This window comes from Ranitomeya variabilis, chromosome 2 (genome assembly GCF_051348905.1).
Source record: "Ranitomeya variabilis isolate aRanVar5 chromosome 2, aRanVar5.hap1, whole genome shotgun sequence".
NCBI classification, from domain to species: Eukaryota; Metazoa; Chordata; class Amphibia; order Anura; family Dendrobatidae; genus Ranitomeya; species Ranitomeya variabilis.
In genome coordinates this window covers 391,370,043-391,391,759 of record NC_135233.1, presented here as the reverse complement: position 1 = coordinate 391,391,759, position 21,717 = coordinate 391,370,043, and the positions used below count along the sequence as shown (strand labels likewise).

Genomic DNA, 21,717 nt, shown 5'->3' with positions numbered 1-21,717 from the left:
AGCCTGTCTAGGATTCAAACGCCTGGCAGACTCAAGGTAAATGAGATTCTTGTGATCAGTCAAGACCACCACACGATGTTTAGCACCCTCAAGCCAATGACGCCACTCCTCAAATGCCCACTTCATGGCCAAAAGCTCCCGATTACCCACATCATAATTGCGCTCGGCGGGCGAGAATTTTCTAGAGAAGAATGCACATGGCTTCATCACCGAGCCATTAGAACTTCTCTGTGACAAAACCGCCCCCGCTCCAATCTCGGAAGCATCAACCTCAACCTGAAAAGGAAGTGAAACATCTGGTTGACACAACACAGGAGCAGAAGAAAACCGGCGCTTAAGTTCCTGAAAGGCCTCCACGGCCGCAGGAGACCAATCAGCAACATCAGCACCCTTTTTAGTCAAATCAGTCAAAGGTTTAACAATACTGGAAAAATTAGCAATGAACCGACGATAAAAATTAGCAAATCCCAAGAACTTCTGAAGGCTCTTAACAGATGTAGGTTGTGTCCAGTCACAAATCGCCTGAACCTTGACGGGATCCATCTCAATAGTAGAAGGAGAAAAAATGTACCCCAAAAAAGAAATCTTCTGGACTCCGAAGAGACACTTTGAGCCCTTCACAAACAGAGAATTGGCCCGCAGAACCTGAAACACCTTCCTGACCTGTAGAACATGAGACTCCCAGTCATCAGAAAACACCAAAATATCATCCAAATACACAATCATAAACTTATCCAGATATTCACGGAAAATATTGTGCATAAAGGACTGAAAGACTGACGGAGCATTGGAGAGTCCAAAAGGCATTACCAAATACTCAAAATGGCCCTCAGGCGTATTAAATGCGGTTTTCCACTCATCACCCTGTTTTATCCGCACCAGATTATACGCACCGCGAAGATCTATCTTAGTGAACCACCTAGCCCCCTTAATGCGAGCAAACAAATCAGTCAATAATGGCAGTGGATACTGATATTTGACTGTAATCTTATTCAGAAGGCGATAATCTATACAAGGCCTCAGGGAACCATCTTTTTTTGCCACGAAAAAAAAACCTGCTCCCAGAGGGGACGAAGATGGACGAATATGTCCCTTTTCCAAGGACTCCTTAATATAATTCCGCATAGCAGTATGCTCTGGCAGTGACAGATTAAATAAACGACCCTTAGGGAACTTACTGCCAGGAATCAATTCTATAGCACAGTCACAATCTCTATGAGGAGGGAGCGAATTGAGCTTAGGCTCCTCAAAAACATCCCTATAGTCAGACAAAAACGCAGGGATCTCAGAAGGAGTAGATGAAGCGATTGAAATCGGAGGTGCATCATCATGAACCCCCTGACATCCCCAGCTTAACACAGACATTGTTTTCCAGTCCAGGACAGGATTATGAGTTTGTAACCATGGCAGACCAAGCACTAGTACATCATGTAAATTATACAGTACAAGGAAGCGAATCACCTCCTGATGAACGGGAGTCATGCGCATGGTCACTTGTGTCCAATACTGTGGCTTATTCATAGCCAATGGTGTAGAGTCAATTCCCTTCAGAGGAATAGGAACTTCCAGAGGTTCCAGACTAAAACTGCAGCATTTAGCAAACGACCAATCCATAAGACTCAGGGCAGCGCCCGAATCCACATAGGCATCGACGGAAATTGAAGACAGTGAAAAAATCAGAGTCACAGACAAAATGAACTTAGGCTGCAGAGTACCAATGGCAAAAGATTTATCAACCCTTTTTGTGCGTCTAGAGCATGCTGATATAACATGAGCTGAATCACCACAATAAAAACACAATCCATTTTTCCGCCTATAACTTTGCCGTTCACTTCTGGACTGAATTCTATCACATTGCATAGTCTCAGGTGCCTGTTCAGAAGACACCGCCAACTGGTGCACGGTTTGCGCTCCCGTAAACGCCGATCAATCTGAATGGCCATAGCCATAGACTCATTCAGACCTGTAGGCGCAGGGAACCCCACCATAATATCCTTAATGGCCTCAGAAAGACCATTTCTGAAGTTTGCAGCCAGGGCGCACTCATTCCACTGAGTAAGCACCGACCATCTCCGAAATTTTTGACAATATATTTCCGCTTCATCATGCCCCTGAGAGAGGGCTAATAAAGCCTTTTCAGCCTGAATCTCCAGGTTAGGTTCCTCATAGAGCAATCCCAATGCCAGAAAAAACGCATCCACACTGAGCAACGCAGGATCCCCTGGTGCCAATGCAAATGCCCAATTCTGAGGGTCGCCCCGCAGGAAAGATATTACAATCTTGACCTGTTGAGCAGGGTCTCCAGAGGAGCGAGATTTTAAAGAAAGAAACAATTTACAATTGTTCCTGAAATTCAGGAAGGTAGATCTATCTCCAGAAAAGAACTCTGGAATAGGAATTCTAGGTTCAGACATGGGAGTGTGAACAACAAAATCCTGTATGTTTTGAACTTTTGCCGCGAGATTACTCAGGCTGGAAGCCAAACTCTGGACATCCACAGCTAAGATCAGAGCCATTCAAGGGTTAAGAGGAGGTAAGAAGCAGCTAGACAGCAATTAAGGGCTAGGCAGCAAAACTCTGAAGGGAAAAAAATAAAATAAAATTTCCCTTAAACACTTCTTTTTCTCCTGCTTCAGCCCAAACAATTAACACTTTGTGGGCCGGCTATACTGTCATGAATCCCAATGGCTAGGGATAGCACAGGACAAGCAAAGTACAAGTAAATAACGGACGAGCTCTAGGGTGATGGAACCTGGGCTGACCGCTGCCCTACGCCTGACAAACGCAACTAGAGATAGCCAGGGAGCGTGCCTACGTTGGTTCTAGACGCCACGCACCAGCCTAAGAGCTAACTAGTACTGCAGAGAAAATAAAGACCTCACTTGCCTCCAGAGGAATGAACCCCAAAAAGATATAGTTGCCCCCCACATGTATTGACGGTGAAATGAGAGGAAGGCACACACATAGAGATGATATATATAGTTTTAGCAAATTGAGGCCCGCTGTAAACTAGAAAGCAGAACGATACAAAAGGGGACTGAGCGGTCAGCAAAAAACCCTAATCAAAAAAAACCCATCCTGAGATTACAAGAACCCATGTGCCAACTCATGGCACATGGGGAGAACCTCAGTCCACTAGAGCTACCAGCTAGCATAGAGACATAATAAGCAAGCTGGACAAAAAACCAAACAACTGAAAATCAGCACTTAGCTTATCCTGAAAGATCTGGGAGCAGGTAGGCAGGAACCAAACAGAGCACATCTGAATACATTGATAGCCGGCAAGGGAGTGACAGAAAGGCCAGGTAAAATAGGAAACACCCAGCCTCTGATGGACAGGTGGAAACCAAAGGCCGCAACCCACCAAAGTCACCCAGTACCAGCAGTAACCACCAGAGGGAGCCCACAAACAGAATCCACAACAATGACCTCTAGCAGGCCACAAATGTGCATGTGTCTGCACAAACTGTTAGAAACCGACTCCATGAGGATGGTCTGAGTGCCCGACATCCACAGATGGGGGTTGTGCTCACAGCCCAACACCGTGCAGGACGCTTGCCATTTGCCACAAAACACCAGGATTGGCAAATTCACCACTGGCGCCCTGTGCTCTTCACAGATGAAAGCATGTTCACACTGAGCACATGTGACACACGTGACAGAGTCAGGGGATGCCGTGGAGAGTGATTTGCTGCCTGCAACATCCTTCAGCATGACCGGTTTGGCAGTGGGTCGGTAATGGTGTGGGGTGGCATTTCTTTGGAAGGCCGCACAGCCCTCCATGTTCTCGCCAGAGGTAGCCTGACAGCCAATAGGTATGGAGATGAGATCCTCAGACCCCTTGTGAGACCATATGCTGATGCTGTTGGCCCTGGGTTCCTCCTAATGCAGGACAATGCCAGGCCTCATGTGGCTGGAGTGTGTCAGCAGTTCCTGCAAGATGAAGGCATTGAAGCTATGGACTGGCCCGCCAGTTCCCCAGACCTGAATCCGATTGAACACATCATGTCTCGCACCATCCACCAACGTCACGTTGCACCACAGACTGTCCAGGAGTTGGCGGATGCTTTAGTCCAGGTCTGGGAGGAGATTCCCCAGGAGACAATCCAGCGCCTCATCAGTAGCATGCCCAGGCATTGTAGGGAGGTCATACAGGCACGTGGTGACCACACACACTACTGAGCGTCATTTCCTTGTCTTGAGGCATTTCCACTGAAGTTGGATCAGCCTGTAACTTCATTTTCCACTTTGATTTTGAGCATCATTTCAAATCCAGACCTCCGTGGGATATTAGTTGTGATTTACGTTGATCATTTTTAGGTTTTATTGTTTTCAACACATTCCACTATGTAATGAATAAAGATTTACAACTGGAATATTTCATTCAGTGATATCTAGGATGTATACATATATATAAACACTCAGTCATCCCCACAGACTCTGACTTCATATGTAACAATCATAGTGTGAATAAAGTATCAACAATTTACCTGAAAAATGCGTATCAGGATTGTAAAAACAGATTACATCTAACCCACATTTTATTTATTACTAAATGTATTCTATATAAACAGTGGAATCTATGTGTACATACATTACATCACTGATCCTGAGATACATCCTGTATTATACTCCAGAGCTGCACTCAATATTCTGCTGGTGCAATCACTGTGTACATACGTTACATTACTGATCCTGAGTTACATCCTGTATAATACCCCAGAGCTGCACTCACTATTCTGCTGGTGCAGTCACTGTGTACATACATTACATTACCGATCCTGAGTTACATCCTGTATTATACCCCAGAGCTGCACTCAATATTCTGCTGGTGCAATCACTGTGTACATACATTACATTACTGATCCTGAGTTACATCCTGTATTATACCCCAGAGCTGCACTCACTATTCTGCTGGTGCAGTGACTGTGTACATACATTACATTACTGATCCTGAGTTACATCCTGTATTATACTCCAGAGCTGCACTCACTATTCTGCTGCTGCAGTCACTGTGTACATACATTACATTACTGATCCTGAGTTACATCCTGTATTATGCCCCAGAGCTGCACTCACTATTCTGCTGGTGCAGTCACTGTGTACATATATTACATTACTGATCCTGAGTTACATCCTGTATGAGGGTATGTTTCCACGTTCAGGAAACGCTGCGTTTTTGACGCTGCGTTTTTCCGCAGCGTCAAAAACGCAGCGTCCAGATGTTACAGCATAGTGGAGGGGATTTCATGAAATCCCGACTCCACTATGCGTTAAAAATGCATGCGTTTTTGCCGCAAAAACGCATGCGCGGTGCGTTTTTTCAAAACGCAGCATGTTGCTACATTGAGCAAAACACGCAGGCACACCGCAGGTGACCTGCCAGTGACCTCAGGTGCAGTTTTGGTCAGGATTATACTTGCATAAAATCCTGACCAAAGCCTGAAGCAAGCCTGAACGTGGACACATACCCTTATACTCCAGAGCTACACTCACTATTCTGCTGGTGTAGTCACTATGTACATACATTACATTACTGATCCTGAGTTACATCCTGTATTATACTCCAGAGCTGCACTCACAATTTTGCTGGTGCAGTCACTGTGTACATTCATTACATTACTGATCCTGAGTTACATTCTGTATTATACCCCAGAGCTGCACTCACTATTCTGCTGGTGCGGTTACTGTGTACATACATTACATTACTGATCCTGAGTTACATCCTGTATTATACTACAGAGCTGCACTCGCTATTTTGCTGGTGCAGTCACTGTGTACATTCATTACATTACTGATCCGGAGTTACATCCTGTATCTCTTTTTTATTATAAAAGTACAAAACAAAACTTACAGGCAAAACTTACAGACAAACTCAATAACAAAACAAATTATTCACAGTCCCCAAAAGTCCAATGTCCAGCATATTTATACAAACAAAATGTTCCTCCATTTCATTAATACCCCCCAGCAAGGGAAGAGACCTCAACCTACCGTATTTTCCGGCGTATAAGACGACTTTTTAACCCCTGAAAATCATCTTAAAAGTCGGGGGTCGTCTTATACGCCGGGTATCGCATTGCCGGGTGTATATGGTGGGTGGGGGGGGAGTGGGCCTGATGACGACGAGGGGGCGTCTCACAGGAAAGTGAGTATCCCCCATTACCTCATTGTATCATTGCAGCGTGGGGTCTCTGCTGGGAGCGGCGGCGGCTGCTGTGCTGTGCGTGGGGCGGCGGCTCCTCTTCTTCAGTGTGGGGCCTCAATGCTGCTGGGCGGCGGCGGCGGCTTATCTTCAGGCAGTCGGGGCTCCTCCGGTATCTCCTTAAAGCCCGGAGGCCCTGCCGGCAACTCCATCGGTGCAATGCAGTGGCCTCCGGGAACATGGCCGCTGCTCAGATTCAGAGATCTGAATCTGAGCATGCGCAGCCCCCAGCGGCCGGGCCACCGCATAGCAGCAATGGAGCTGTCTCCGGGAAAATGGCCGCTGCTCAGATTCAGATCTCGTCTCCCGAGATCTCGGGACGAGATCTGAATCTGAGCAGCGGCCATGTTCCTGAAGGCCACTGCATTGCACCGATGGAGTTGCCGGCAGGGCCTCCGGGCTTTAAGGAGATACCGGAGGAGCCCCGACTGCCTGAAGATAAGCCGCCGCCGCCGCCGCCCAGCTGCACAGAGGCCCCACACTGAAGAAGAGGAGCCGCCACAGCACAGCACCCACGCTGCACAATGAGGAGCAGCAGCCGCCGCTCCCAGCAGAGACCCCACGCTGCAGCGATACAATGAGGTAATGGGGGATACTCACTTTCCTGTGAGACGCCCCCTCGTCATCATCAGGCCCACTCCCCCCCCCCCAAAAGGCACATTAGTTACCGGTCCTATAAGACGACACGGTTTATAAGAAGACCCCCGACTTTTAAGGAGATTTTACATTTTAACTGGAAAAGTTGGGGGGTCGTCTTATACGCCCAGTCGTCTTATACGCCGGAAAATACGGTATATCCTTTTTCCTCTCCCCTTGTACCTTTTTCCCTCATACACACATACCCATGCATTCATCCCTAGAAAAATAAACAAAAGTCGGCCAACTGCCCTAAAGAAAGCAAATAGGCCACCTGGCCAAAACTTATTCATATATTTTATATATATATATATATATATATATATATATATATATATATATATATATATATATATATATATATTTTTTTTTTTTAACCTCCTAAACTAAACCACCACCATTCCCCCAAAGGTCCCACGAAAGTCTGTGGCCTATCACACCAGGTCCCACGAGAGTTTGTGGCCTATCACACAAGGTCCCACGAGAGTTTGTGGCCTATCACACAAGGTCCCACGAAAGTTTGTGGCCTTCACTATAGAACAAGGTCCATAGAAGTTTATGGCCCTTTTTTCCTCTTCTTGGCATCCCGCCGGACGTCCATTCTCCAAAACCCATCCCCCCACCCCCCAAGAAACCCCCCACCCCACCTAAACTAAATCCCCCCTACACGCATCATAGTACACATGTAACATGTATACAACCTTATAATAACATATAATCAATAATAACATAATAACCAATACACACCTTAACCATGACCAAAGAACAGGCCCAAGTTCAATGCTTGCAAGCCCTATACCCGGGTTACCAATTACAAAACAAAAATCTATAAGTGAGGGTTACAGCCCACCACCAGGAACTGGAGACCATAGAGGCTCTCACCCTAATCTACCGCACATCACCCTGACCCTCCCTAACAACACAAAAGAGAAAATCCTGTCCCTATAGCCCTACCAATCTCTCCCTACCTGCCCCTACCTGTCCCTCACTGACCCTCACTACCAACCTAATACTAACTACCTGTCCCTAAAGACTGTCCCTATCTGTCCCTCCCTGTCCCTACACATCTATCTGACCCTACAAAATAAAGATAAAAAGATAAAAAAGACTAACTCAACCCTATCACAGGCACACAGAACCTAACTCTCCCTAGGGCACATTAAAGGAGAAACCCCTCCAAAGAAGAGAGGCCCTCCCTGCACCCAGCCTCTCAAACTCCAGCAAGCGCACTTTTGCCAGGTCACCCAGGATGTTCCTAATCACCTCTTCCCTGGGGAGGACTTTCCGCTGAGTAGACACTAGACACCGTGCATTCCACGTGTGGAACCTAGTTACTAAACTAACTAAGAAAACAGTGCCCCGATCTCGGCCACCAAGGGACCTGAATGCCCCATAGGCCCACTCCGCATAGGAAAGGCCTGCCAGCCTAGGCCAGCCAATGGAAGCACCCACCCTGCTGTAGACCTCTGTATTAAAGGGACACCGAAGCAGGAAATGCTCCATGCTTTCAAGCATACCGCCACACTCTTCGCGGGGACAATCCCGGTCATCAGAGCATCTGCACTTCAGGTTGTCCCTCACATACAGCTTCCCATGGAAGCAGCGCCAAGCCAAGTCCCAAAACTTCAAGGGGATCCGCTTAGAGTTCAATAACCCGAGCCCCACCTCCAGATCCCAGCTTGGGCAATCCCTGAGCGCCAGGGGCTTCTGAAAGTGGGTCAACAGGACCCTATTGTCAAGTAACCTTCTCGACATGGTCCTGATCTCCCACACTCCCAGACCCCACCGACGGATCACCTTCAGAACCGGGGTAGCATAAGCCGGAAGATGCCCATGAGGTGTTCGAAGGTCCTTTACCTGCCCTCCTGTCTCCCATTCCTGGAAGAAAGGCCGAAACCACCCCCTACAGGAGAATACCCACAGAGGAGCCGTCTCTGACCAGAGGTTGGCGATGTTTGCCTTAAGAAAGGTGTTTACTAGAAACACCACTGGGTTGACCATACCCAACCCTCCTAGTCTCCTCGTGCGGTACGTGACCTCCCTCTTGATTAGGTTCAGCCTATTTCCCCATAACAATTGGAAAAACAGGCTGTAGACCCGTGTCCAAAGAGGCTCTGGCAAGATGCAGACGCTGCCCAAATATATTAGCAAAGGAAGCAAATAGCCCTTGGCAAGACTAACCCTTTCCCTTAGGGTCAAAGACCAACCCTTCCACTGATCCACCTTCTGGGCGGCAATCTTAAGTCTGCCCTCCCAGTTTTGCTGGGGATAGTCCCCCGGGCCGAAACTGATGCCTAATATTTTTGCTGTGGCCTGAGGCCCTGGAAGGGTGTCCGGGAGATCAAAACTTGGATCTCCCCCTCCCAGCCAGAGACTCTCACACTTGTCCCGGTTGATCATGGAACCGGATGCCACCGAGTAGCGTTCAACCTCAGACATCACCCAATCTGCCTCCTCTCTCGAGGATACAAAAAGGGAAACATCATCAGCGTACGCCACTACCCTCAAGGCGGCCTCTGGCTCCGCCTGGTCCATCCTGACTCCCACCAACGGTCCACGCTCCACCCTCCTTAAAAGGGGGTCGATCGCAAACACGTATAACAGCGGGCTCAGAGGACAGCCCTGGCGGACACCAGACCTCACCTCAAAAGGGTGTCCGACCCAACCGTTCACGAGCGGAAAAGTCTCTGCCCCATTGTATAAAACTCTCAACCAATCAACAAACCTCCCAGGCAGACCATACCTCAGAAGGACGGACCAGAGGTACTCATGGTTAACCCGGTCAAAGGCCTTCGCCTGGTCTAAGGACAGCAAGTACCCCTTCCAGTGACCTGCCCTGCCCTGCTCCACTGCCTCCCGGACACCGAGCACAGCACTAAATGTACTGCGGCCTGGAACAGAGCAGTGCTGGGCCCCCGAAAGGAGCCGGGGCGCAAACTGCACCAACCGATTAAAAAGCACCTTTGCCAGAACCTTTCGGTCCGTATTGAGAAGCGCTATGGGACGCCAATTCTCAATACGGGACGAGTCTTTACCCTTTGACAGGATAATCAGGGCTGACTTCCTCATTGAACTGGGTAGAATGTCCGAGGAGAGGCACTCATTAAAAACCTCAGTCAAGAGGGGGACCAAAGAGTCCCTAAAAGTCTTGTAGAACTCGGATGTTAAGCCATCCGGACCGGGCGACTTTTTGGGCCGGAGCCCATCAATCGCCCGTCTCACTTCCTCTTCCCTGATTGCTTCTGCCAAAACATGAAGAGAGGGGTCATCCCCTGGCTCAGGGATGGTTTCAGTCAGGAAAGCCGACATCTCATCCCGATCAGGATCCCTCCTCCCCAAGAGGTGCAAGTAGAAGGATCTGACCACCTCCAGGATCCCTGATTTGGATCTGTTCAGGGACCCCGTACTGTCAATCAGTCCTCTCACCATCTTACAATTCACTGACAACCTGCAGTTTCTGTAAGGGTCGGGCGAGCGGTACCTCCCGAAATCCCTCTCAAAAACCAAGGATGTGTGCCTATCATACTGGCACCCCTTGAGCAAGGTCTTCACCCTGGAGATTTCCTCTCGGTCCCCTCCAGTCGAGACGAGCTGCTCGAGTTTCCTCCCCAGCTCCCGATACAGGCGGTACCTGTTCAGGCCTCTGAGGCTCGAGAGCTGACGGAAGAACCCTGCGACCCTTCTTTTGAAGATCTCCCACCACTCAGACTTACTGCTACAAAGACCCAAGAGAGGTACCTGGCTCTGAAGAAATTCCTCAAAGGACTGTCTTACTTCCGCCTCTTCCAGAAGGGACGAATTCAGCTTCCATAGGCCTCTCCCCATCCGGGGGGTCTCTGTAACATTCAAAGTAAAGAAAATGAAACAGTGATCGGAGAACTCCACCTCAACAGCGGACACTGCAGAAGAGACGGCTTCCTCCTTTAAAAAAAACCTATCTATCCTAGACCTACTGCTTCCCCTAAAAAAGGTGAAACCCCCGTGACCTGGGGTGTGCCGGATGTGGACATCCACCAGGCGAGCTTCGCTTACTATGCTATTCAAGGCTACGCTATCATAAGCCAGCCGGTCTCCGGGGCCTCCCCTATCACGGAGTCTGGTTACAGTATTAAAATCCCCACCGAAGACCACCTGCCGGCTCGTAAAAAGATAGGGCTTGATCCTCAGGAAGAGACATTTACGGTCCCACTTGGATTGTGGGCCATAGATATTGATGAGCCGAAGCTCCTGTCCCCTCATGAAGACGTCAAGGACCAAACATCTCCCCATTTCTACCTCGATCACCCGTCTGCATTCCACCTCCACGGTCTTAAAAAGGACCGCTACCCCGCTATACGGCTCGGCCGCAAGAGACCAGTATGAGGGCCCACTCCTCCATTCCCTCTTTGCTTTGTAGATGGACCCCAGGTCCGTTAGTCTGGTCTCCTGCAAAAATAAAATATCAGCCTCAACCCGGGTGAAAAAATCAAAGGCCGTAAATCTAGCCGTATCTGACTTTATGCTGGCGACATTAATCGACGCCAGAGTCAACGGGGTAGGTTCCGCCATCATGGGTGATTGAGTTAGATGGCCTGTTTTTTAACCGTACCCCCTGATTTCCTCTCCCCTTCTGAGGAGGAGCCCGACTCACCCCTCCTCTTTAAAGATACCGAGGTGTCCATATCCTCTTTTATAGCACTGGATTTCCCAGAAATAGATTCCTTGCCCCTGGACCCCGAGGTGGTCCCCCCTCCAGAGGAGTGTGAATCCCCCGGAGGACAGACCTCACCACTCCCCGAAGGCACCCCAGATGTTGCGACCGGCCCCTCACCCCCGACCTCCGACACAGCAGAGTCATCGAGGGCTTGGAACCGATTGGAGAGGGGGATCAGAGGGGAGTCAGCGAGCCCTTCCGTAGGCACCCCAGTGGCCAGGGGGGGGGGCTTAGATTTTTTAGCCCTGTTCTTCCTCTTCTTCCGACTCTTACCGGTACGATTGTCACCCGTTTTTTTAGGCTGCTTCACCACCTCTTCATCCAGACTTTCATACTGGGAAGAGTTATCAGAAGCAGCCAACTCCTCCCTCTCCATCCTCCGGATCTCCTCGCTCACCGCCTTCTCCCCCAGGGCCTCAGAGGCTTCGGCTGCCGTCTCCAGGGTGGGGGCAGTCATCACCCCAGTTGCCTGAGGCTTATCCTGCCCCCTGCCCTTACGGCTCCTCACCTGTTGCCACTGGTGGACAGATGTACCAGCCTCGCCTTTCCTCACCGACCCCTCAGCTCCCCTCATGCCTCCACCCTCAGCCACAGCAGAAGTTGCACCACCGGGGACCCCCCCTTGGCTCCCCCCTGCCGGGCCAGAGATGGTGCTGGAAAAGGAACGGGGGCAGCGGCTATACGGGTGACCTAGGTCACCACACAGGTGACACCTAATGTCACCACAGGCCGCGGCAAGATGGCCTACCCCGCCACACAAGGCACATTTCTGTACCTTGCAGCCTGCGCTGAAGTGGCGGGGATCACCGCACCTGTGGCAGACCTTCGGTTGCCCCTGGTAGAAGATCTGGATTCTGTCCCTCCCCAGAAATGCTGAGGAAGGGATGTGGGTGACCGTACCTCCTGAAACCTTCAACTTTACCATGAAGGTCCAGCCCCCTGACCAAATGCCAAACTCGTCCCTATTTTTTTTAGGGACCTCGGTGACTTCCCCATAACGGGAAAGCCACGTCATTATGTCGACCCCAGAGAGTGACTCGTTACTTGTCAGAACGGTCACCCTCTTTACACTATTTTGGCGAGACACCGCCTGCACGGCAAAGTCTCGCCAGCCGGGCTCCCCCTTTGCCAGTTCGAAATTCGACCAGAAAAGCTCCAAGCCCTCTGGCCGAACAAAACTGACATCGAAGAAGGAGGTGCCAAACGGATGAATCAGGGCAAAGATGTCCGTCGCCCTGAAGTCCATCTTCAGAAGGAGCTCCACAACCCTCGCCCTTGGCGGGCACGCCTCACTGCCCCTCCACCGAAGACGGACCACATTCCGCCTGGCCACCCCCTGCCCGGCTGTCGGGAGGGACCAAACCGTTTCCCCTTCCCTTTTATCTTGGAAGGCAGCCTGGCCGTGTCTATCCAGCCAAAAGGCCAAGTCCACCACTCTTCCCTCTACTTCGATCGTCCGTTCTCCCTTTTTGAGGGCCTCCAGGAAGCGGCGCCGCAAAACGCTATCCCTGAGGTCCAGAGGCGAGGAAACCCCCTGACTAGACCCCGGGGCTCCAGCCACCACCCCCGAATAACTCCGAGAACCTGTGGCTGGGGGGGCAGATGGACCGACCCCCTCCCCCCTTCTCCCACTACCATCAGACACCGTACTCACACTTGCCACCTTAGACGCACTGCCACTCGCATCCTCAACCATAGACACTTCCATACCCGCACCCTCCTCATCCACTCCATCAGTCACCCCACTCTCACTCACATGCACACTGGGGTCAGTTTTATTTTGCCTCACCTTTTGGGTATTTCCAGGTTCACGGCTACCGCCACCTACTGGTGGCATCCTCCCTGCTGGGGGGTTTGGCACACACAGCGCTGCTGTCCCTTTAAGAGTCCTGCTGCCATGGGACTTAAGCAGCACAGCCTGACTTTGCACCACAGCAGGCACAGAGCCTCCTCCCTCACTGGCAGGTAGGAAGCCAGGTGCAGACCCACCTCCAGCTACATCCTGCCTTGTCACCGGAGCCCCCACCGCAGGTAAGCCCCCAGACTCAGGGGACCCCGCCAGGCAGGCGCCCTTGCTGCTATCTGCTGCAGTCCCTGCTCCATTGCTGGCTAAGACCATTTTTTTTTCCTTTCTTTGGGAAGCCACACCCCCAGCCTTCAGCCGCACAGCAGAGCTATTCAAAGCTGCACCTGCATGGGCAGCGGGTGCCGAGGAGGCCACGCCCCCTGAGACTGGCCGCAGCGGGACCCCCAGAGCCGACCCAGAGCTGGATCCACCCCCCGGAATCCCCCCAGCGGTACCAGTCCCCTGAGGCACAGCACCCTCCACCACCACACCCTGGGCCACAAACAGCCTGGCCACAGCAACTCCAGCAGCCGGCCCCAGGCTAGGCCACTCTCCCTCAGCATCCACCAGCGGCGGTGCCCCCAATGCAGGAGGCCCCGACTTCACCGCAGACCCCGCCTTCACCGCAGGCCCCGCCCCCTTTACTTTACTAGGTGCCTGGGTCCCCAGAAGCGATCCAGATTTAGCGGATCCGTAAGTGGGGGACCCGGACACCCCAGCGCTCACCGCCGGAGATGCGGTCCCGGCTGCCACTCTCTTGCCCACCGCTGGGCCACCTTCCACACCATGCTCCATATCAGACACATCACTACCCCCTCCGTTACCACAAACAGAGGCAGCGCCCTGCGTGTCATGGCCTGTAATCTCCCCGCTCCCTCGCTGCGGACCCACAACAGAGGCCGAGCCGGGGTGGGTAGCGGGTGCCGCACAGCGGGATCGGGGGGCCCCAGAGAGGGGGACATACACATATTTCTCCACAGTAGATGTTTTCTTCTTCTTACTTTTTTTTGCCTTTCTCTTCATCCCCCTCCTGGTTGCCTCGTCCTCACAGATCTCATCCCCGAACCTCAGCTGGTTAAAACGGACCGGGGACTCGATCTGCCGGATCTGCTGCATGACGAGGCAGCCCCCCTCGCTGCTACTACCACCATCCTCATCCTCCCCCTCGCTCCCGCTGTCCCCTGAAGGGCCAGAATCTGACGGGAGAGCCACCTGCTCGGGGGCTATCCCGCTATGCGACGCCTGGAGATCTCTTACCAGGCCACCAGGCGGTGGGTAGGGCGCGACCTCCTCCTCGCATTCCTCATCATCCTCCTCCACCACCTGGCCGGAGCTCCGTGACCCCTCCGGAGCCCCACCGGTCATGGCTCTGAACCGGTCGTCGTTCTCCAGCTTTTCACGGAAGGGCCCGCTGCCATCCAGGATCTCACACCTCCGGCTTTCCAGGTCTTGTATGGATTGTTTTATCTTCTTGACCGCGGCGGATAGCTCGGCCTTCTTATTGCCGGAGGCCCTGTCAGACCTGTCCTTAGCTACCCTCAACTCCCCCCAGAGGGATTTTAGCTTCCTTGAGGCGTCCTCATACTCGCAGAGGTGCGCATGGATGCGTGAACCATAGCCCACGGCGGATTCTCTAGCCGCCTTAGTACCCCAACCAAGGGGCACCGCTGCAGCACCCCTGCTCGTACTCGGCCTACCTCCGGGGGAAGGAGCCGCCGCGGCCTCAGGGGTCCTACGGGTCTTCATGCTGGATCCCTTGCCTGATTCTTGGCCAGATCTTGTAGCCCTAGCCGGAGTTGGAGTCCTCCCACCCCCCGCCGGCTTGGACCGGGAGGCGGGAGCCGGGGGCCCAGCCCCAGAGGCCAGTCCCAAAATGAGCCTTCTTTCCTGGGAAGGGGGCAGACAAAAAGTCCTGGATGAAAAACTTTACCTCCCTTCCCAGGAGCTCTCCCTAGGCAGCACACAGAGCACACGGCAAGCAGGCTCCACCTCTTCCTGCTGTGCAGTCACTGTGTACATACATTACTGATCCTGAGTTACATCCTGTATTATACTCCAGAGCTGCACTCACTATTCTGCTGGTGCAGTCACTGTGTACATACATTACATTACTGATCCTGAGTTACATCCTGTATTATACTCCAGAGCTGCACTCACTATTCTGCTGGTGCAGTCACTGTGTACATACATTATATTACTTATCCTGAGTTACATCCTGTATTATACTCCAGAGCTGCACTCACTATTCTGCTGGTGCAGTCACTGTGTACATACATTACATTACTGATCCTGAGTTACATCCTGTAATATACTCCAGAGCTGCACTCACTATTCTGCTGGTTCAGTCACTGTGTACATACATTACATTACTGATCATGAGTTACATCCTGTAATATACTCCAGAGCTGCACTCACTGCACTCACTATTCTGCTGGTTCAGTCACTGTGTACATACATTACATTACTGATCCTGAGTTACATCCTGTAATATACTCCAGAGCTACACTCACTATTCTGCTGGTGCAGTCACTGTGTACATACATTACATTACTGATCCTGAGTTACATCCTGTATTATACTCCAGAGCTGCACTCACTATTCTGCTGGTGCAGTCACTGTGTACATACATTATATTACTTATCCTGAGTTACATCCTGTATTATACTCCAGAGCTGCACTCACTATTCTGCTGGTGCAGTCACTGTGTACATACATTACATTACTGATCCTGAGTTACATCCTGTAATATACTCCAGAGCTGCACTCACTATTCTGCTGGTTCAGTCACTGTGTACATACATTACATTACTGATCATGAGTTACATCCTGTAATATACTCCAGAGCTGCACTCACTGCACTCACTATTCTGCTGGTTCAGTCACTGTGTACATACATTACATTACTGATCCTGAGTTACATCCTGTAATATACTCCAGAGCTACACTCACTATTCTGCTGGTGCAGTCACTGTCTACATACATTACATTACTGATCCTGAGTTACATCCTGTATGATACTCCAGAGCTGAACTCACTATTCTGCTGGTGCAGTCACTGTGTACATACATTACATTACTGATCCCAAGTTACATCCTGTATTATACCCCAGCGCTGCACTCACTATTCTGCTGGTGCAGTCACTGTGTACATACATTACATTAGTGATCCTGAGTTACATCCTGTATTATACCCCAGAGCGGCACTCACTATTCTGCTGGTGCAGTCACTGTGTACATACATTACATTACTGATCCTGAGTTAAATCCTGTATTATACTCCAGAGCTGCATTCACTATTCTGCTTCTTGAAGATATAAAGCTGTATATAAGCTGTATACTGATGCTCAGGGTGGAAATTGGTTTTACATAGAATTCCGTCTCCGCAGCCTTTCTTTCCGCGGTGTGGCTGCAGGTAGCTGCCGGTATATACATATGTGATGTTTCTGTACTTTTCCGCTTTTCCATAGTGTGAGATTAATACCGGGTTCCTGCCTTGTGACCGTCATGTCCTTCTGATCAACAGTCTGAGCTGCATGGACTTGCATTTGTCCTTCACATTTCTGACCCATGGCCGACCTGAGCCCATCATCCTGCTGACCGCACTGCCCCAGCCCCGACCAACGAGGAGGTGAGAGCACGATTTCACCTCATCCTCTGAATCAGAGCCCATCAGTTCATTAAGCAAAGCGAGAAGATGCAGTAAACACATGATGACAGTCTGAGCCGCAGGAATTAAAGGGCGACTCTGACCTCCTACATATAAAGGGCGACTCTGACCTCCTACATATACACGGCGACTCTGACCTGCTACATATACAGGGCGACTCTGACCTGCTACATATACAGGGCGTCTCTGACCTTTTACATATAAAGGGCGACTTTGACCTGCTACATATAAAGGGCGACTCTGACCTCCTCCATATACAGGGCGACTCTGACATGCTACATATACAGGGCAACTCTGACCTCCTACATATAAAGGGCAACTCTGACCTCCTACATATATAGGGCAACTCTGACCTCCTACATATAAAGGGCGACTCTGACCTCCTACATATAAAGGGCGACTGACCTCCTACATATAAAGGGCGACTCTGACCTGCTACCTATACAGGGCGACTCTGACCTCCTACATATAAAGGGCGACTCTGACCTCCTACATATATAGGGCGACTCTGACCTCCTACATATAAAGGGCAACTCTGACCTCCTACATATAAAGGGTGACTCTGACCTCCTACATATACAGGGCGACTCTGACCTGCTACATATAAAGGGCGACTCTGACCTCCTACATATAAAGGGCGACTCTGACCTCCTACATCTACAGGGTGACTCTGACCTCCTACATATACAGGGCGACTCTGACCTGCTACATATACAGGGCGACTCTGACCTGCTACATATACAGGGCGACTCTGACCTGCTACATATACAGGGAGACTCTGACCTGGTGCTACATATAAAGGGAAGCCACAACTCCCTGCACATTCTTTACTATTAGCTCATGTAGGAGACAAATGGAGAGAAAATGACTGCAGGATCAGACTACACAGAGTGTGCACATCATCTGTGAGCATGAACATACATAAATCTGCATAAGGGCTGCAAACACTAAATGGGAGAGAAGTTTTAATGAAGACTAATAAGCTGCCCTGTGCGAGTCTCCCATCCTGACAAGGACCGTGATCAAGTTAGGTCCTGTCCTAGATAATGTCCCTTCCCTCCCAACTCGTTTCATTCACCAGTCCACATGGATTCATCAGGGGAGTATGAAACGTAATAAGAGTCATAAGGAACTAAGAAAATCATGAAGGGCTGAGAAACGTAAGGGAAAGTGGTCAGAGTGCTGCAACCAGCAGAGCAGCATCTAGGAGAAGGATAACGACAATCAGGGTACAGGATAATGACACTGACACTCGGGGTACAGGATAATGACACTGACACTCGGGGTGCAGGATAATGACACACACTCGGGGTACAGGATGATGACACTGACACTCGGGTTACAGGATAATGACACTGACACTCGGGTTACAGGATAATGACACTGACACTCGGGGTACAGGATGATGACGCGGACACTGGGGGTACAGGATAATGACACTGACACTCGGGGTACAGGATAATGACACTGACACTCGGGGTACAGGATAATAATACGGACACTCGGGGTGCAGGATAATGACACTGACACTCGGGGTACAGGATGATGACGCTGACACTCGGGGTGCAGGATAATAACACACTCGGGGTACAGGATAATGTCACTGACACTTGGGGTACAGGATGATGACGCTGACACTGGGGGTACAGGATTGAAATAATTATAGGGGATAACTCAGGAGACTGCGTGGAACAAGACAACTACAGGACACAGTTTTATAAGTGGTAAAGTCTATATTATCACACGGTGATTCAAACAGGTGCAGAGAGAAACTCAAGTCCACAACACTTGGTGTAAATATTAAATGCAGCTTAGCAGTCTATAGGAAACTTCAGAGGAAAATGCAATCAAGCAGAAAGTCTATGAAGCACAGTTATTCTTGAGGATACTTGACAGGAATAAATCCTTGCCTTAGTCCAAACACAGATAGATAAGCTTATAAAGCAGTTCAAATCATATCTTAGCTCAACCAGGGAGGCCTGGTTAATAGTCTCAGGTTTTTGCAGAGCAGAAACAGCTTACATGTCCAGCAAGTGAGATGGAAGTAAACACGAGCAGCAGATGAAGGAGGATTACTGGAAACTGGTGTATGCAGCAGGAACTCAGAGCAGAGTAGCAGGATCACCACACAGGTTCACAGGTGCAGGTATATAGCCAGGGAGTAATCAGAGGTCAGGAGCTGGATGCAAAGCAGAATGCTCTAGCACAGACTGAAGGCTGGGGTGGAGTTTTATAGCAGGAAGACACAGTGCACATGAGACCAAAGACGCCATCTTGGAAAAGGGCAGTAATGCACAAAAGGTAAAAAATGTTCAGAGTCCTGACATTACTCCCTCCTTAGAAGCGGCCTCAGGACGATCCTGGACCTGGTTTCTCAGGGAATCTCTGATGAAAACGAGAAATCTTCTGTTGGGCATTGATGTTTTCCAAAGGTTCCCAGGAGTCTTCCTCAGGGGGATATCCCTGCCATCTTATCAGATATTGGAGCCGATTCCTGCCAATCCTGGAATCAATAATTTCCTCCACCACAAATTGTTCTTGCCCATCAATCACCACAGGCTGCGGAGGTGGCACAACACGTCCCTGGAAGGTATTAGGAGATACAGGCTTTAGTAAAGATACATGAAAAACTGGGTGTACCTTCATAGTCCTAGGCAGCTTCAGCCGGCAGGCCACAGGGCTCACAATACCGTTGATCTTGAAAGGGCCAATGAATTTCTGTCCAAGTTTTTGTGAAGGAACGTTTAACTTCAGATTCTTAGTTGATAACCACACGGAATCTCCTACCTTGAACATGGGTGCAGGTTTATGGAATCTATCAGCTGATCTCTTATAACGTTCTTGAGCTGTGGTCAGGGATTCTTTCAGAACCTCCAGATTTTGTCTCATCGCAGTCAGCCTTTCCTCCACTGCCGGAACCGGAAAATTAATTGGAGACCTAGGTAAAATACACGGATGATAACCCAGATTGGCAAAGAAAGGTGTAAATTTAGTGGAGGAACTCTGAGAATTGTTATATGAAAATTCGGCTAACGGCAGCAACTCCAACCAATCATCCTGGAGATGGCTGACATAGCATCTTAGATATTGTTTCAGCGTCTGGTTGGTACGCTCAGTCTGACCATTTGTCTGGGGATGGTAAGCAGAAGAGAGACAGACATTAATATTGAGTGCAGAGCAAAACCCCTTCCAGAATCTTGAAGTGAACTGTACTCCACGGTCAGAGATGATCTCATCCGGAACCCCATGCAACCGAAAGACATTCTGTATAACCAAGTTCACTGTATCTTTAGCTGAGGGGAGGCCGGTGCATGGAACAAAATGAGCAGCTTTAGTCAGGCGATCAACTACCACCATGATTGTATTCATGCCCCCCGATGTAGGCAGCTCCACAATAAAGTCCATTGATATAGACCCCCAAGGGCGGGACGGAACAGATAATGGTTGTAGAAGACCCGTAGGTGCCACATGAGGAGTTTTGTAACGGGCACATACCTCGCAAGAGAGAACATAGTCCTTGGTATTCTTCAGGCAAGTTGGCCACCAGAAGAATCGGCTCAGGAACTCTTGTGTCTTCTGTACCCCCCTGTGACCAGCCAACTTGGAGTCATGTAACAACTTGAGGATCTGCAGACGGATGACCTCAGGGACGTAGATACGTCGATCTCTGAACCACATGCCACCCTTAAAGACAAGATTAATATCCACAGGTGGGTTGGCCAGAAATACATCTCTGTCATAAGCCTCCCTGCACTCCTTCCACAAGTCCTGATCGTGGATAACTCAGATGAAATTGGCATCAGATAGAATGGTCTTGGACGGGGCTCCAGGTACGGAATCCGCAGCATGGATTCGGGATAAAGCATCAGCCTTCCCATTACGAGAACCTGGATGGCACGAGATAACAAAGTTAAATTGATTTAAAAATAAGTTCCAACGAGCCTGATGAGGAGAAAGACATCTAGCGGATCTAAGGAACTCTAAATTGCGATGGTCAGTTAGCACTATGATCTGTTGTGCAGCTCCTTGCAGATGATGCCTCCATTCTTTGAAAGTGAGGTTAGTCTATGGGAAAAGAAAGCACAAGGATGTAGCAGACCCTTCTCTCCAGTTCTTTGGGAGAGAATAGCCCCCAAAGCATTATCAGAAGCGTCTCACCTCCACAACGAATGAAAGTGTTGGATCTGGGTGTATCAACAGAGGTGCTGATGTCTAACAGATCTTAAGCTGATCAAAAGCTTCTTGAGCCTGTGATGACCACTTAAAGGGCTTTTCCTTCTTTGTCAAGGAAGTAATAGGACAGACAATATCAGAAAAATTTCGAATGAAGCGTCTGTAGAAAATTGCAAAACCAATAAAACGTTGGACCTCCTTAACGTTCTTGGGTACCGGTCAGTCAAGGATAGCCTGAATCTTACTAGATTCCATGTTCAGCCCCTGGGGAGAGATGATATAACCTAAGAACTGTATCTCAGAATGATGGAACTCGCATTTCTCCGGCTTGATATACAGATGGTTCTCTTTCAGACGTCTTAAAACAGCTTTGACATGTTCTTCATGTTCCTGTAGAGAGTCAGAAAAGATTAGAATATCATCCAAATAGATCACCACAAACTGGTCCAACAAATCTCTGAAAATGTCATTAGCAAGGCGTTGAAACGTTGCAGGGGC

At 49.8% G+C, this 21,717-nt stretch overlaps 1 long non-coding RNA gene across 1 annotated transcript in view; it reads left to right on the top strand.

Moving 5' to 3' along the window:
* The window catches only part of LOC143809505 (uncharacterized), a 35,060-nt gene extending 18,064 nt beyond the window's left edge, over positions 1-16,996 (top strand). Inside the window, exon 3 of the long non-coding RNA XR_013222296.1 lies at positions 16,847-16,996. This is a non-coding gene — a long non-coding RNA (uncharacterized LOC143809505). The remainder of the gene's footprint in view (positions 1-16,846) is intronic.
* The last annotated feature ends 4,721 nt before the right edge of the window (positions 16,997-21,717 follow it).